Source organism: Podarcis tiliguerta (genome assembly GCF_965153285.1).
Source record: "Podarcis tiliguerta genome assembly, chromosome: 1".
NCBI classification, from domain to species: Eukaryota; Metazoa; Chordata; class Lepidosauria; order Squamata; family Lacertidae; genus Podarcis; species Podarcis tiliguerta.
The window spans coordinates 131,966,479-131,982,362 of NC_139534.1; positions in this window are offsets into that span (position 1 = coordinate 131,966,479).

Consider the following 15,884-nt stretch of genomic DNA (forward strand, 5'->3'; position numbering starts at 1 on the left):
GCTCACTGGAAGGACAGATCCTGAAGCTGAGGCTCCAAGACTTTGGCCACCTCATGAGAAGAGAAGACTCCCTGGAAAAGACCCTGATGTTGGGAAAGATGGAGGGCACAAGGAGAAGGGGACGACGGAAGACGAGATGGTGGGACAGTGTTATCGAAGCGACCAGCATGAGTTTGACCAAACTGCGGGAGGCAGTGGGAGACAGGAGTGCCTGGTGTGCTCTGGTCCAGGGGGTCACAAAGAGTCGGACACGACTAAACGACTAAACAACAACACCCTTTTCTGATAAATTTCAGCTAAGCACTAGTGAAGACTAGCCTGCTGAATTGATAAGCAGTCGATGCAGATGGAACAAATAATGGAAAGAGATAGATCTGCTCTGTCCAGCCAGCCTCTGTCAGCAATCTGGTAGCGTGTGAGGAAAAGCTTCTCTCTTCGCTTTGGTGCTGGAGCAAGCGAGCAAGTCCAGGAATGAGGGCCGCTGTTAATGGCACAACAAGGCGCGTGATGCCCTCGGCTGGCTTTCGCGTGGAGTGAGGCCGCTTAGCAGCTTCAGTGAACAGGCAATTTGCAAAAGTGCCTGGCAAATCGCCGTGTCAAATGCCACGCTCAGATTGGCGCAACTGCATGCTTAATGTCCGGAACCATCCGCAGCCCATGGCAGAAAAGGCAAAGAGCTCAGGCACAGCAGGCAGCAAGGAAATAAAAGGAAAGAGGCCAGGGGTCAGCAAACTTTTTCAGCAGGGGGCCAGTCCACTGTCCCTCAGACCTTGTGGGGGCCGGACTATATTTTGAAAAATAAAATAAAAATGAACGAATTCCTATGCCCCACAAATAACCCAGAGATGCATTTTTAAATAAAAGGACACATTCTACTCATGTAAAAACACGCTGATTCCCGGACCGTCCGCGGGCCAGATTTAGAAGATCCGGCCCTCAGGCTTTAGTTTGCCTACCCATGTCCTAAGGCCTCGCCGGCCTCATTTTAAACAGATTTTAATATTGCATTGCTGCAACTCATCCTGGGACCTTCTGGTGAAAGGTGGACAATAAACTGAAGAAACAACAGCAGCGACAACACATTATGTGTGTAGTAGGCATTGTAGAAAATTACATCTGAAAACGGGGGCGTTGAAAAGGAACGTGAAATATAATGGCAATTAATTTTCATGAGGTCCTTAAAAAAAAACAAAAAAACGCTCAGATTGATGCGCAAATGTGGTGAGTTGAATTTAAGATTGAAATAATGAGAGTGGCAGACGTGTTCGTCCTTGGATAGGATGCAAGATCTGCTCTTTCACTCTCGTTTGCTCCATTCAACTCCAGCAGCAAAGGGGGGGGGGGGCTGGACCTTGTTGCTCATCCTTCTGTTTTAGACAGACTGCAAGTTACGTTCTTCCCTCCTCAAGCAACACCGCCAGGGAAGTGGGGGCTGCAACCCTGCCATAGATTAGATGGGAGATTGCAGACCTAGAAAGAAATGGCTTTTTCAGGACCAGATCTTGGCCTGAAATCGTGTGAGAGGAAAGCGCCCCAAATGATCACCTTGCTCTCATTGGGGGGAAAAAACCCAGAGGATGTCCCTGTTTTTCTGGGGACTTTGACAGGCATTTTCTTTGCTTATTCTCTTTCAGATGTTGCCCACAGCTTGGATATCTTTTCTGTGTAACAAGTGGCTAACCAATTTGATAAATACTAAGTTCCTGGACGCGGGTGATGCTGTGGGTTAAACCACAGAGCCTAGGACTTGCTGATCAGAAGGTCGGTGGTTCTAATCCCCGTGACGAAAGCACGTCAAAGTGCAAGTAGATAAATAGGTACCGCTCCGGTGGGAAGGTAAACAGCGTTTCCGTGCGCTGCTCTGGTTCGCCAGAAGCGGCTTAGTCATGCTGACCACATGAACCGGAAGCTGTATGCTGGCTCCCTCGGCCAATAAAGCGAGATGAGCGCCGCAACCCCAGAGTCGGCCACGACTGGACCTCGTGGTCAGGGGTCCCTTTACCTTTAAGTTCCTGGAAGTCACAGCTATCTGGGATGCACCCGATGATCCTTGAACGTGTCTTGGGCAGAGCACAGGGGGAAACAGTGGACGCAGAAACAGCCTCAGGAAACATCTGTGCCCCCACCCAAGCCACACCTGATCCACCCCACCAACTCGCTTTGCAGACAGACGGCATCCTTTGTCTGCAATCCTTTTGATGAAGGGCGGCCTGATAAATATTTAGAATAAATAAATAGCCGCCTCCTGTCTACCGTCTTGATGCAAAAAGTCTGAACGGGCAAAACACCCATTTATTTTTAATTTTTTTTTTCCCAGGAATGGCAGGCAGCCTCTTCTCAAGACGCCTCGCTGGAGGGAGGGAGTTGCTCAAGGGGCATCGCTCACCAAGGTCAGGCTAATAAGCCGATGCTATTAAAAGCTGGAGCCGGCACACCAGCTGGACGAGAAGCTGTAGCCGTGGAATGCTGCCTGGCCGGTGAGACGAGCAACGCTCAGCGCCGGTTGCATTAAGGAAAGCACACAGGGAAAGGAGCAGCAGGATCCTACCTCTGAATCCCCAAGTGGGAGATGCGCGCGCTCTCTCTCTCTCGGCAGCTTCTGAAAACAGTGTGTGTATGTGGGTGTTTGTGGGTGTGTTTTGGTTTGGCAGCTGTACAACTTCAGAGTTGGACCAGAGCCCAACAAGTGCTGAAGCAGAACCCTTGTGCAGGTTTACTCGGAAGTTGTTGTTGTTTAGTCGTGTCCAACTCTTTGTGACCCCCTGGACCACGCCAGGCCCTCCTGTCTTCCAATGCCTCCCGCAGTTTGGACAGACTCATATTTGTAGCTTCGAGAACACTGTCCAACCACCTCATCCTCTGTTGTCCTCGTCTCCTTGTGCCCTCCATCTTTCCCAACATCAGGGTCTTTTCCAGGGAGTCTTCTCTTCTCATGAGGTGGCCAAAGTCTTAGAGCCTCAGCTTCAGGATCTGTCCTTCCAGTGAGCACTCAGGACTGATTTCCTTCAGAATGGAGAGGTTGGATCTTGTTGCAGTCCATGGGACTCTCAAGAACCTCCTCCAACACCATAATTCAAAACCATCAATTCTTCGGCGATCAGCCTTCTTTATGGTTCAGGGATGGGCAAATCCATCTATTTCAGCTTCACTTCTCATTTTCCCAAACTGAAGTTCAGTTCAGGTCTCTACACTTTGACAACAGCTTGAAAATTCATTGGTTTCTCAGTGCAAATCTCTCCTAATGTACACATTTGTATGCAATTTCCCCAAAATGCACTCCCCCCCCCCAGCTATTTCTCCTAATATAAAGCATTTTGTATGTTATTTTCACTGATCTATGTGGGGGGTTTTTTTACACAACCCAGGGACTGCATTGCAAAATTTAGAGGCATGCAAATTTTGAAGAATGATTGTGTTTTGTCTTGTTTTATTTTAGAATCAGGCCAGTTTAACTTCAAACGCAAACTTCCCTCCCATGTGAAGTCAGCTCCCTGTGAAACTGAGGGCAGAGTCACATCATGCATTCAGAGAAACAACCAGTGCACACTTAAGTATGGGAAGGGGAAACTACAGTTCCCAGAATTCCTTGTAGTGGGGCAGTGTGCTTTAAGTGTGCATTGGGTATGCTTCCGGTGAATTTACCCCTGCCCCCAAGTCACAGGCTGCTATTTCACAGGTGGGGTTCAGTCATATACCAGCAAATTTAGGTTTGCAATTAAATTTGGATCTGGCGCTCTTGTGCAACAAAACTGCTCTTTCCTCCCAATCCCCCCCCCCCGCCTGCGCTTCTTGATGAGCAAATGCCCCAGAAATTGTGGGATGATAATTGCTTGTTAGGACATCCGTATAACCACACAAGCAAGTCACAATGCGTGTTCAACCATCAGCAGACATTGCATTGCCTCCATGCAAACTTTGTGAAAATGAATCAGGGTGAATGGCTCTATTATGTAGCTCCATAGCAAGCTTTACGTTAAATGGGGTTAATCATGAAAACATGAAACGGCCCCCTCCCAAGCCACATGCAGTCCTGGAAGCCAAGCGCTTCCAGTTCTACAGCAGCAGCTTTGGAGACCAGGTTTGTAGTTACAAAGACAAATATGAATTCTGCTACTCTCGGCGCCAGATTTAAAAGATGGGCTGTGTGTTAGCTTGCAAATGGACAACATTCTCGTTCCCCTTGCCTCTTCCATCAGATACTCACGAGGGCGGGGGTTTGGGATGTTTTGGCAGGAAAAAAATGGAGCGGCTCCGTTTACATTGCTCAACCAGGTTAGTTGTCTTTACCCTAAGTGTGCGTGTGGATGCAATTTTAGGATTAGGTTTTGTATGTGCAAATGGTTGTAGCTGGGAGAAAAAGTAGCTTTTTTCTCATTTACTTAATCAAAAGCTCCAACAAGTGTGATCCACAGATAAAAGTCAACGCAGTGAGCTTCATGGCTGAGTGTGGATTTGAACTTTGGTCTCCCCTAGTTTCCAGTCCAACACTTTTAACATCTAGACCACACTGGCTGCGTTGTCTTTCTGACATTTAGCACTAGAAAAATCTAGAAATGTCTTCAAAAAGAAGAATGGGTATGTTTGTGTCAATTGGGTTTTGGTGCCCTCCTGACATCGACTGGGACACCACCACCCCTTCTAATATCTGGGGCTGATGCATGCACAAAGCAGAAATCCCGCAAAGAGAAGCAGGTTTGTGCATTCAAAGATTTTCCTTCAATCTTACTAATAAGCACCATCAATCATTTCAGCATCTCTGCACTCATTCCTTGCAGGTTTAATGAAAAGCTGGGCTGAGCTGGTGCCGGCACATTTGTTATTTAACCTCTGTTCGTATTGCGTCGCATTTATATAATCAAAAGCCGCAGACAATTTTAGAAAATGCTGTACGTCCGGGATAGAGAGAGGGCTGGAATACCCCCTCAGGTGCCACAAACCATCTACAGCCTCGCTTCGGGCAGTGGCGTAGCGTGGGGGGTGCAGGGGGGGCCGGCCGCACCGGGCGCAACATCGGGGGGGGGGGCCACGCTTGCACTCACAGCTCTCTGCCCCTACCTGGTTCACTCACTCTCTCTCACTGCAGTGCTGGCTGTGCGAATCCAATCCGAGCCGCTGGGTCGGCGCCCAATGTAGAGGGGAGGGTGCCAGGCGTGCGGTGCGGTGCGGAGAGAGAGCGAGGGACTATCTGGGGGAGGGACAGTGCAGCGGGGGGGGGGCGCAAATTACTTGCCTTGCCCCGGGTGCTGACAACCCACGCTACGCCACTGGCTTCGGGTCGCCCCGCTTAGCAATTCAGCTCTGTGCAGAGCTGCCCAATTTCAGAGCGAATGCTCTGTTACTGCTGCACAATTGAATCCCCTTTTATCTAGTGGTGGGGAGAACCTCAGGCCCGAATGTGGCCCCCCCTAGGCTCTGCACCTGACCCCGGGGCCTCTCTCTAGGCCCCATGCCCCACCACAAGCCTTGCTGAAGACCATCTTCATATGCTTTCCCCCAGGCTGGATTGTGTGTCCTTGCTTGAACCAGGATAATGCCTCTTAGTGCTGGGTGGAAAGGCGGGTGAATGGGAAAACCTCAGATTTCTGCCTGGCTGGAATGTAGCCCATTTTACACCCACTTTTGCTTCTTGTTCCCCACCCCTGGCATGCAGCCCCAAAACTTTGCCCATGATAGAATTTGGCCCTTGGGGTGGAGAAGGTCCCCTTCTCTTGATCCAGAGCAGGAGTGGGCAAACTTTTTGACCCAGAGGTGCTTTCTCTGCCCACTCCGTGGGCCAACCTTTGACAGGTGCCCACCCACCTGTCAAAGTTGGACCACAGAGCACGATCTGCTTTGCCAGCCTGGTCCCTGCAGGGAGACACACTGGCTGGCAAAGCAGGGCTGAGCAAAGAATAAAGTATTTGATGGACTTTTCAGAGCTAGCTGATCTGACTGGAAGAATCCGCAACCAGAAAGAAGAGGAGTTTCAAGAGGACTGGAGGAAATTCAAGGACTATTTGAATAAATATTGTAATATAAAAAATTAGAAATTGCTTGAAAGAAACAAATAGGCCTAGGATTAAGTCATAATTAAATAAATGGGATTTAAAATGTTAAGAAACGTGAATAAGATGGACTATAATTGGAAATTGTTTTAGTTTAATAATGATATTGGAAAGCTGTTACTTTTAATTACAAGGAAACTCAGAAGGGAGGGATTTGAGGCAGTTAACCAAGATGTTTAAAAGGTTGGATTTGTGAAGAATTAAATTTGTTGTTATTGGTAATCTGTTTATTGTTCCCCCTCCCCCCCCCTTTCTTCTTTTTCCTTTTTCTATTTTTGTGCATCATCTTGCTTTGTGGTTTGTGTTATCACGGTGGAAAATCTAACAAATTTTTTTTTAAAGAATAAAGTCTTTGCTCACCAGTTGATGAGCAGAGACTTCCGTCCTGCGCTTCCTCAAGATCCTGCTGGTGCCCACTAGCAAAAAAAGGTTGGCAATCCTGACACCAGGCCCCCATCTTTCCTGCTACTCCCTGCCCACCCCTAAGTCTGTACTAGAGGGAGCAGAAATTCAGTGCTGTTCACACTGAAAGCCAAACAGGTGGGAAGTACTTTTATTTTTACCTATTTTATTATTTGCAAAGGCATTCTTTGTATGACCCAGTACCTTATTGTGCCTTTTGAACTGCCCCGTGTCTTTGTACCAGTGCCCTTCCAGGCTGTGATGCTTTATGGTTCTATCACAATTAAGAATAAAGGTTCCATTAAGTATTTGTGGTGCCTGGCGTTGGCAGAGATTGGCGACACTAAGTGACCATGTGCCTCAATATTCACGTATGAAATAAAATCATGCCATATTGGGGAGGGGAGTCATTTGAGCTCTGCCCTTTAGATACGTTGGGAACTAAATTATCTTCTCAATAAGGGCAGTCTGCCAGTACCACCAGTCCAAATTATTAAGAATTAGACTTCTAAGGTTTGGCAATACTGTATAAGCCCTAAGGAACGCGGGTGGCGCTGTGGGTTAAAGCCTCAGCGCCTAGGGTTTGCCGATCAAAAGGTCGGCGGTTCGAATCCCCGTGGCGGGATGCGCTCCCACTGTTCGGTCCCAGCGCCTGCCAACCTAGCAGTTCAAAAGCACTCCCGGGTGCAAGTAGATAAACAGGGACCGCTTACTAGCGGGAAGGTAAACGGCGTTTCCGTGTGCGGCTCTGGCTCGCCAGAGCAGCGATGTCACGCTGGCCACGTGACCCGGAAGTGTCTCCGGACAGCGCTGGCCCTTGGCCTCTTTGAGTGAGATGGGCACACAACCCTAGAGTCTGGCAAGACTGGCCCGTACGGGCAGGGGTACCTTTACCTTTAAGGGCAGTCTGCCAGTACCAGCAGTCCAAATTATTAAGAATTAGACTTCGAAGGTTTGGCAATACTGTATAAGCCCTGGACTGCTGTTAAGAGATGAGCAATGAGAGCAAATCTGACTAGTCCCTAGTTATCATGTTCCACTATCGGCAAAATGAAGTCTTCTGCTTTTCTTTGGGGGGTGGGGGGACAGGACAACATCCATTTCCACGGGGTGTTTTTAAATTTTAATACAAAAGTCTCGTGCAAGGCTGAAAAGGGTTCTTGCAATGCTGTTTGACATAAGGCCCAATGACCCAATAGTACTACAGATGCCAGTCTGTATTAATGATGAGAGTGTGAGTTATGCGCAATCATGTATGGGGTGTGTGTGTGTGTGTGAGAGAGAAGCAAAATGGATAAAAAGAAGTCTGTCCTCGCAGCTCCAAGAGCTTAGGAGAAAAGCCGTAATGACTGGTTCATGGGAATTTAACATGCAACATGGAAGAGGATCCCAGCCCTTGTGAAGAAAGACCCTTTGTCTTGGGCAGGAAATTCAGCCTCATTACTCCATCTTCCAGCTCATTAAACGGAGAGGAAAAGCGATTGTTGAACAGTGGATGCACCAAGAGCACATAACCATCTATTCTTGCCATGCTTGGCTCCCAAAGTTGGTTGATTTTCTGTTTCTAGAGGGGTGGCCGGATCAGTCTGTTGTCACAAAAACAATTTTTTAATTTGCATTTCCAAAGAAGCTCAATATTTTAAAAACTTATTTAAAGAAGAGCCTGCTGGATCAGACCAACGGCCCATCTAGGCCAGCATTGTCTTCTATGGTGCACAGAAGCATTGCTGCCTTTGACCGTGGAGGAAGAGCATAGCCATATTGGCAGCCCTGTCCTCCATAAGGGAAGCAGGTGGCGCTGTGGTCTAAACCACCAAGCCTCTTGGGCTTGCCAGTAGGAAGGTCGGCGTTTCGAATCCCCGCGACGGGGTGAGCTCCCATTGCTTTGTCCCAGCTCCTGCCAACCTAGCAGTTCGAAAGCACACCAGTGCGAGTAGATCAATAGGTACCACTGTGGCAGGAAGGTAAACGGCATTTCCACGTGGTCTGGTTTCCGTCACGGTGTCACGTTGTGCCAGAAGCGGTTTAGTCCTGCTGGCCACAGGATATGGAAAGCTCCCCTTCTTCACTCCCCTTCTTCACTTGAAATATGTGCATTTGCTTCTTTTGTAATTAATTATTCCAAATTGCTGCAGCTAGTGCGCGATCAGAGACAGCGTCTAGGAGAGCCGGGGTCCACACGGGGGCATTCTGCCTAGTGCCCTCACCCCCTTCTTTCAAATTTGGGGGTGATTTATGGGCACAGCAGGCAAGGGCAGTGTTCCCCATTCCCTTGGGGCAACAGGGGAGGCTGCCTACTCCCATAACAGCCTCTTAATTACCCCCTGTGGTCCGGAGAGATGGTATAGTCGGCCATCTTCCAATGCGCCCCTAGTGGCCCCCCTTTACCAACCAGTTCTGGTGCAGCAGCATCAGCTCCCCTCAGGAGGAGTTTCCCCATTGCAACCCTGGATTAGATTCAGAACACAAGAACAGACTCCTTCAAGGGCAGATGAATAAGACCATTACTGACTATAGAAGCCTTTGGGGGGATAAAACTGTTGGGATACTGCCAGGGAGACAAAGTCCATCTCGACTCCACGTCGTCTCCGGACGTCCATTGATCTCCCGTAGACACGCAGTATCAGCAATTAGCGACACGAGCTCCAGAAATAGCTTCCCACATTCCAGAGCCGATGCACGCTTTTATCAGCAGATAATGCACAGCAAAAGATGCAGTCAGGAGAGCATGATTTACAAGTTTATTCAGCGTTGATCAGAACAAAGAAAAACATGACTGCCTGCTTCAGATGTCTCCGGCAGAGAGTGAGAAACGAAAGCAAAGACACAACATAAACATCCTGTGAAAACAGGAAATGCGCAGACTCTTTGACTCACAAAGCCTGCTCCCTTTTAAGGTGGAACGGAAATATCCTAACAAAAATGGTGCCCTGCAACTTTAATCCAGAAAATGAAAGTGCGTCTGCTATCAGAAGTCGGAAATGCAGATTGCTCAGGGAAACGTTTGAGAGGTGTCCAGAACCCTATTTGTTAACTCAGGTGTAATAGGAAGCAAGAACAAATTGCTCAGTCTAGGAAAGGGCGATCTACAGCCAAGACCAGCAGGAAAGGGGAACTGCCACTACCAAGAGGCGACAGACTATTCCAAACTAATCCAACCCCTTGTTGAGGGAAGGGCACCATGGCAGATGTTTAGCTAATACAGTAATTAGATTAACATGTTTTGTCAGCAAAAGAGAAGTGGTAATTGAAAAGCTGGAAGTACTTGTTTTGCATTAGCGACATGGCAATAACACTGCCTGCTTTCACAGCGAATGTTTGCTCAAGGCAGGGCTGAACAGCTTAACGCCTAGGACTACAATGGAGTGGAACAGTCTTTGGTCACAGGAGGGCTATATCTAGCACCCAGTGTCTGGAAACCCTGAATATGAATTGCGTCGTTAAATTGAATTCACAGATGAACAAGGCTTTGAAGTTTGTTTCATGTCCAACAGTGATTCTTGCACACCAAGTAGCACCACAAAGATAGATAGGATCATAGGGGTGGAGCATTGTGTAGTTGGAAGGGACACAAAGGGTTATTTAGTCCAACTGACTGCAATTTCAGAAACACACCAGAAAGCTGTCCCTGCTAATGTTGGTGTACAGAGGTGGGATCACATCTCAGATCAAGTTTCAAAGCCATACATAGTCCTAAGGCTCACTGGGTAACCTTGGGCTTGTCAGATTTCACAGCTTATCCTACCGCCAAGGGTTGCTGTTAGAATAATATGGAATAACTGGAATACTGGAAGCAGTTCAACACTTCTGCCAACTCTTGCCTATGCTGGTTGCTCCAATTTTGAGAACCAGCTTCTTCTCACTAGCACACTTGGAATGTAAGTCCAGCAGTTTAAATGACAAGGAGCATTTCGAGATCTATTATTCCACATATAGCCTGTCTTTCTTATAAAGGACTAAAGTCAACAGAGGATTCCTGGGTGGTTTCGCCATCCTGACTGATCAGACCCAAATCCATTTCGTTTCACTGACGTTACCGTTTGTACCACCAGATCATAAAATAGGACTTTTTGAGAGGCGCAAGACACAGATGGGCTGAGAGTGTTGGAGCAGAACCTTGGAGACCAGGGTCCAAGTCCACACTTAGCCATGAAGGTCACTGGGGGACCCTGGGCTGGGCACCATCACTCAGCTTAACCTACGGTATCTCACAGGGTTGTGATAAAATGGAGAAGGGAGGAAAGATGGGAGCAGTGTTACAAACTGGGATAGAAAAGCTAGGAGCCAAATGGCTTCTGGGACCTGGGTTGTGGGCGCCAAAACAGAATGTCTAGTTGCCACTGGGGGAGCAAGTCGGCACCACTTTTTATTTATTACTTTGATAAGCCTGAATTAATACACATTAATTCAGACAAGTGGCACATTGTTAATGTCAGATTTTTAGAATTGTTAATACAATTATTAACAATTGTTGATACAAGGAGGTTCAATCTCCACTCTTAGTGAGTGCCTGTTCCAAGATTCACAAAGGAGTTAATCTAGAATTACTTCATGCTGACCGCATCATCACATCTACTTCATTGGCATGCGAGGCTCAGCCCTGGTCTGCGCCACCCCACCCCTCCAAGTCATAAACAACACTGTCAACAATTCACTTTAGTCATTGCTGGGCCACAAATTATGGCTCAACATAATCTCTCAACGGGACAAACAGGATGACGTAATGCAAACTTTGCTAGGGTGATCTCTGCTTTCACGGTACAAAAGTGGATTCCCCTACCCTGTAAGGCAAGAGGGGGGAGAGGAAATGGTGTGGTTTCATGCAAAATGTTTCAATAGAACATGCTTAGGGAAAACAGAGATTTGAGAATGTGTGCTCGTTGTTTTGAGCTTAACCTGTGGGACTGGGCAAGCAACATCATTTTCTTTTTAAGTCTGTTTTGACACATTTGCATACCACTCTTTTATACAAGCTGTGCATCAAGGTACAGTTTTATCCTCATAAACACAATTTTTAATATATGCTGTAAGCAACCCAGAGTGTCCGGGGAAACCCAGTCCAATGAGTGGGGTATAAATAGTTGTTACTGTTGTTGTTAAGTGTCCTGGGCAAATCTTGCTTCCGTGTCATTCCATCCAGCTAACACGAGGGCAAAGAACAGCTCACACTTTACATTTTGAATTTGTATACAGTGGTGCCTCGCAAGACGAAATTAATTCGTTCTGCGAGTTTTTTCGCCTTGTGAATTTTTTCGTCTTGCGAAGCACCACTGTGTATTGACGGTTTCCCATAGGAATGCATTGGCGGTTTTAAAAAAAAGGCGCAAGACGTTTTCGTCTTGCGAAGCAAGCCCATAGGGAAATCCGTCTTGCGAAGCAACTTAGAAAACGAAAAACTCTTTCGTTCTGCGAGTTTTTCGTCTTGCGAGGCATTCATCTTGAGAGGTACCACTGTAAAAGACTCCGCAGAGGCATTAGTAAGGAAAGGAACAGGGATATAGTGGAATAAAGATTTCAATCAATATTACAGGAGGAATGTATGGTGCTGGTCTTACAAGAAACCCACTACGGCTGCAATCCTACACACACTTACCTGTGAGTTAATCCCATTTTAAGTCAAAGGAATTTACTTCTGAGCAGGTATTTGTACTTTAAGAGGGAGCAGGCCTGTAGGAATGGCAAAATACCGGTACACATTTTATGGAAGACTGGGGAACCTGGCATTAGTTGTGGAAGAAGCTAGCCTTACACCTCATTTGGACTCTCTCTCATCATCAACAACATAGATTCCATAGTCACCCAGTTCAAAGGGTGAGTTTTTGGTTAAGTAAACCATGATCTCTTAGACCAAAAACACAAGTCAGTCAGGCTCCCAGGTTCCAGCATTCCCTTTCCCTTACAATAATACAAGGTGACTTCTAGGAGCTGTTAAACCACTGCTTCCCTATAACATTCATATCAGAAAACAGCTTTAATACCCAAATACAGACCAGGATATCTCTGTTGATAAGAGATTAAAACAAGAGTTTCCCAGTTCAACTGTAGCAGGAAACAGTGGTGTAGCAATCCTGGACTTATTGGAGCCATACAGTATTGTGTGCTTTTAGGACACAGGACAACAGCTATTCTTATAAGCGACCAGAACCAGGCCACAGACTCCCTTGAGACGACCAGCTGTTATTTGAACTGCTTGAATGACAAGGAACAGAACGAGAAAATTATTCTTCATATGTACCATATCAGGCTGTTTTATAGACACAGAATTGACTTCAACTAAGTAACACTCAGAGCAGACCTGTTGAAATCAATGGAGCCGATTAATTTCAGTCCATTGATTTCAGTCAGTCTATTCTGAGCATGACTTAGTTGGATACAGCCCAAAGTGGCCTGAAATATATTTGCAGGGCTGAGGGGTAAATCCCATGCCATTTGTTAAATTATTTCTGGTGGGACTTACCCTACACTTGCTGGCACACAGTTTGCATTTCTGTCTTTCCAAAGGCTGACACACACACACACGAAATTGGAATCAACAAATGCATTGTGGCACCTCAAAGGCTAACCATCTTATGGTGTCAAGCACATTTGTGGGAGTCTGATGGCTGTGAAAGCTCATGTGAGAATTGATCTGCTAAGCTTTGGCGTACCACAAGACATGTGTTTCCCACAAGGGCTTTCAATAGCAGCTCAGAATTCTAACACCCAGTTGTGCCCTAACACAGCCACTGTTCTAAAATGTATACACAACTCAGTATTTCTGAACAATATGAAATCATGCAGATAGGGGAAGAAAATATAACCATCTGGGGGGGGGGGGTTAAGAGAGGATTTGGTGTCCTGCAGAACAGAGGATTTGATTTGCAGTACGAAGCACCTCCCCTGAGGATGATAAACAGATAGCCAGTTCCTTCCAGCTTTTGCCTGTATGCTTAGCATAGAAAGAAGGCTAAGTGCAGCGGAGATATACATGGCAGAAACCCATAGATTATGCAATGAAAGACGTTAAAGGGATGAAAGGAAAAGTTAGGCTGCATTCAGACAGCAGATGACAGGACAACTGCAAATCCAAGTCAAACATTAGAAAAAAGGGGGGGGGGAACTTGGCAAAAGGCAGCTCAGCAGCTCAACAGTTTGATTTTGGGAGATTGTGGATTTGTTCTACCAGACTGCAAGGCTGGACTAGCCGTTTATCTGGGATGCTTTGCGCATCTTCATGGCTTTGTTACCTAGGCAAGACTAAACACAAAAATCTGGTTCAGCTGGTATTATCTACTCTGGGAATCGGCAAGTTGAGGACAGGCTGTGTGGCACCACCGTCTCACTGATCCACATGCTAAGTGGCACACCCTACTCCTGACAATCCGAGAGCTTTCCAGTTGGTAAGCCAGTCTAACTGTAGCTCTGCCTTGCACAGCATAGCTAGTCAGTTGTTTGTACTTCCCACTTCCTGGTACTTAACCAATTCCTGATCCACAAGAGGACCCCTCCTCTTATTCCATGAGCACTCGGCTCTTTGGCAAGGTCCAAGTACCCTCTGTGAATTGAGTCAGCTCTATCTACCGGTATATACTTGTGGACACTCTCAAAGAACTCCAATAGGTTTGTGATACACTTGCCCTGGCAGAAACCATGCTGGTTCTGCTCCAGCAAGTCTTGTTCTTCTATATGTTCAGTTATTTTATCTTTAACAATACTTTCTACCAGTTTTCCTGGGACAGGGGTTAAACTAACTGGTCCGTAATTTTCAGGATTCCACACCAGCCCCAATCCCTTTTTGAAAACTGGTGTTACATTGCCTACTTTCAAGTCCTCTGGTATGGTGACTGAACTGAGCAACTTACATATTTTTGTTAAGGACCCTGACCATTAGGTCCAGTCGTGGCCGACTGGGGTTGCAGCGCTCATCTCGCTTTATTGGCCGAGGGAGCCGGTGTACAGCTTCCGGGTCATGTGGCCAGCATGACTAAGCCGCTTCTGGTGAACCAGAGCTGCGCACGAAAACGCCGTTTACCTTCCCGCCGGAAAGGTACCTATTTATCTGCTTGCACTTTGAGATGCTTTCGAACTGCTAGGTTGGCAGGAGCAGGGACCAAGCAACAGGAACTCACCCCATCGCGGGGATTTGAACTGCCGACCTTCTGATCGGCAAGTCCTAGGCTCTGTGGTTTAACCCACAGCACCACCCGCGTCCCTATTTTTGTTAGAAGACCACAAATTTCACATCTGATATCTTTTAGAATTCTTGGGTGGGTGCATGTGGGCCTGGGAATCTGTCCCTTTTTATTTTGTCTATAATTAGGCTATTGGCCTATGTGAACTCGCCTTGGGAGGCTGACAGTTTTAAGATTAATTTTAAGTTACTGTCACATGTCATGAAGCCACTGTAATTTTGAATCCTGTTCTCTCACGTATACATAGGTCATGTAAATGTCATAATAAAGCCATAAACACGAGTTAAAAGCCAAAACTGTTTGGAGCAGCAATTTAAACAGATTTCAAAAGCTTCCATGCAAAAGCAATTCCCACATTTAAAAACAATAAGGCACCTAGACTACCAACAACATTACTTTAAGTCTTCTGACATAAGCTTTACCGCATCTGGGTCATTCCACGCCAAATCACCTGGTGCTATGTGCTCTCACGTCTCAGATTTTGTTCAAAATTTTTGTGTGTGTACATACCTATGAGATAACCTAAAATTAATTTTTAAAGATTTTTTTGGTCCAAAAACATCAGATAACATTGTAACATGAAGGTAAAATTTTAACTATTCTCATGAATATGTGAGTTATTTCAGACCCAAATGGTCGAGTATTAAAATCAGGTGATTTGGTGTAGAATGACCCACCTGATATTTAAATTTGGCCTGTCACAAAATAAAACTTAAATTACATGCAAAGCACCGTAATTCAGTAATGACAGTAATCTCTCCATTTTAATAGATTTATCCCTGGCACCACCACCATTAACTTTGAAAAGACAACACAACAGAAGTCATTCACTCTTGAAGTAGGTTTTTGAGCACCAAATTTAGATGTTGTGCATATCCTTCGAACTCGAATTCCATGCATGGGGGGGAGGGACCCAGTACTTTAAACTTAGTAAGTGAATCAGAGTCCCCTATTGAAAGTCAGATAATTTAGTCATATATATGCAACTGATTTAGAGTATTTTAACTAGCAAGTGTTGATGGAGAGAGAAAAATATGATACAGCTGAATACTATACAGTGGTACCTCGGGTTAAGTACGTAATTCGTGCCGGAGGTCCGTACTTAACCTGAAACTGTTCTTAACCTGAAGCACCACTTTAGCTAATGGGGCCTCCTGCTACTGCCGCGCCGCCAGAGCCCAATTTCTGTTCTTATCCTGAAGCAAAGTTCTTAACCTGAAGCACTATTTCTGGCTTAGTGGAGTGTGTAACCTGGAGCGTATGTAAC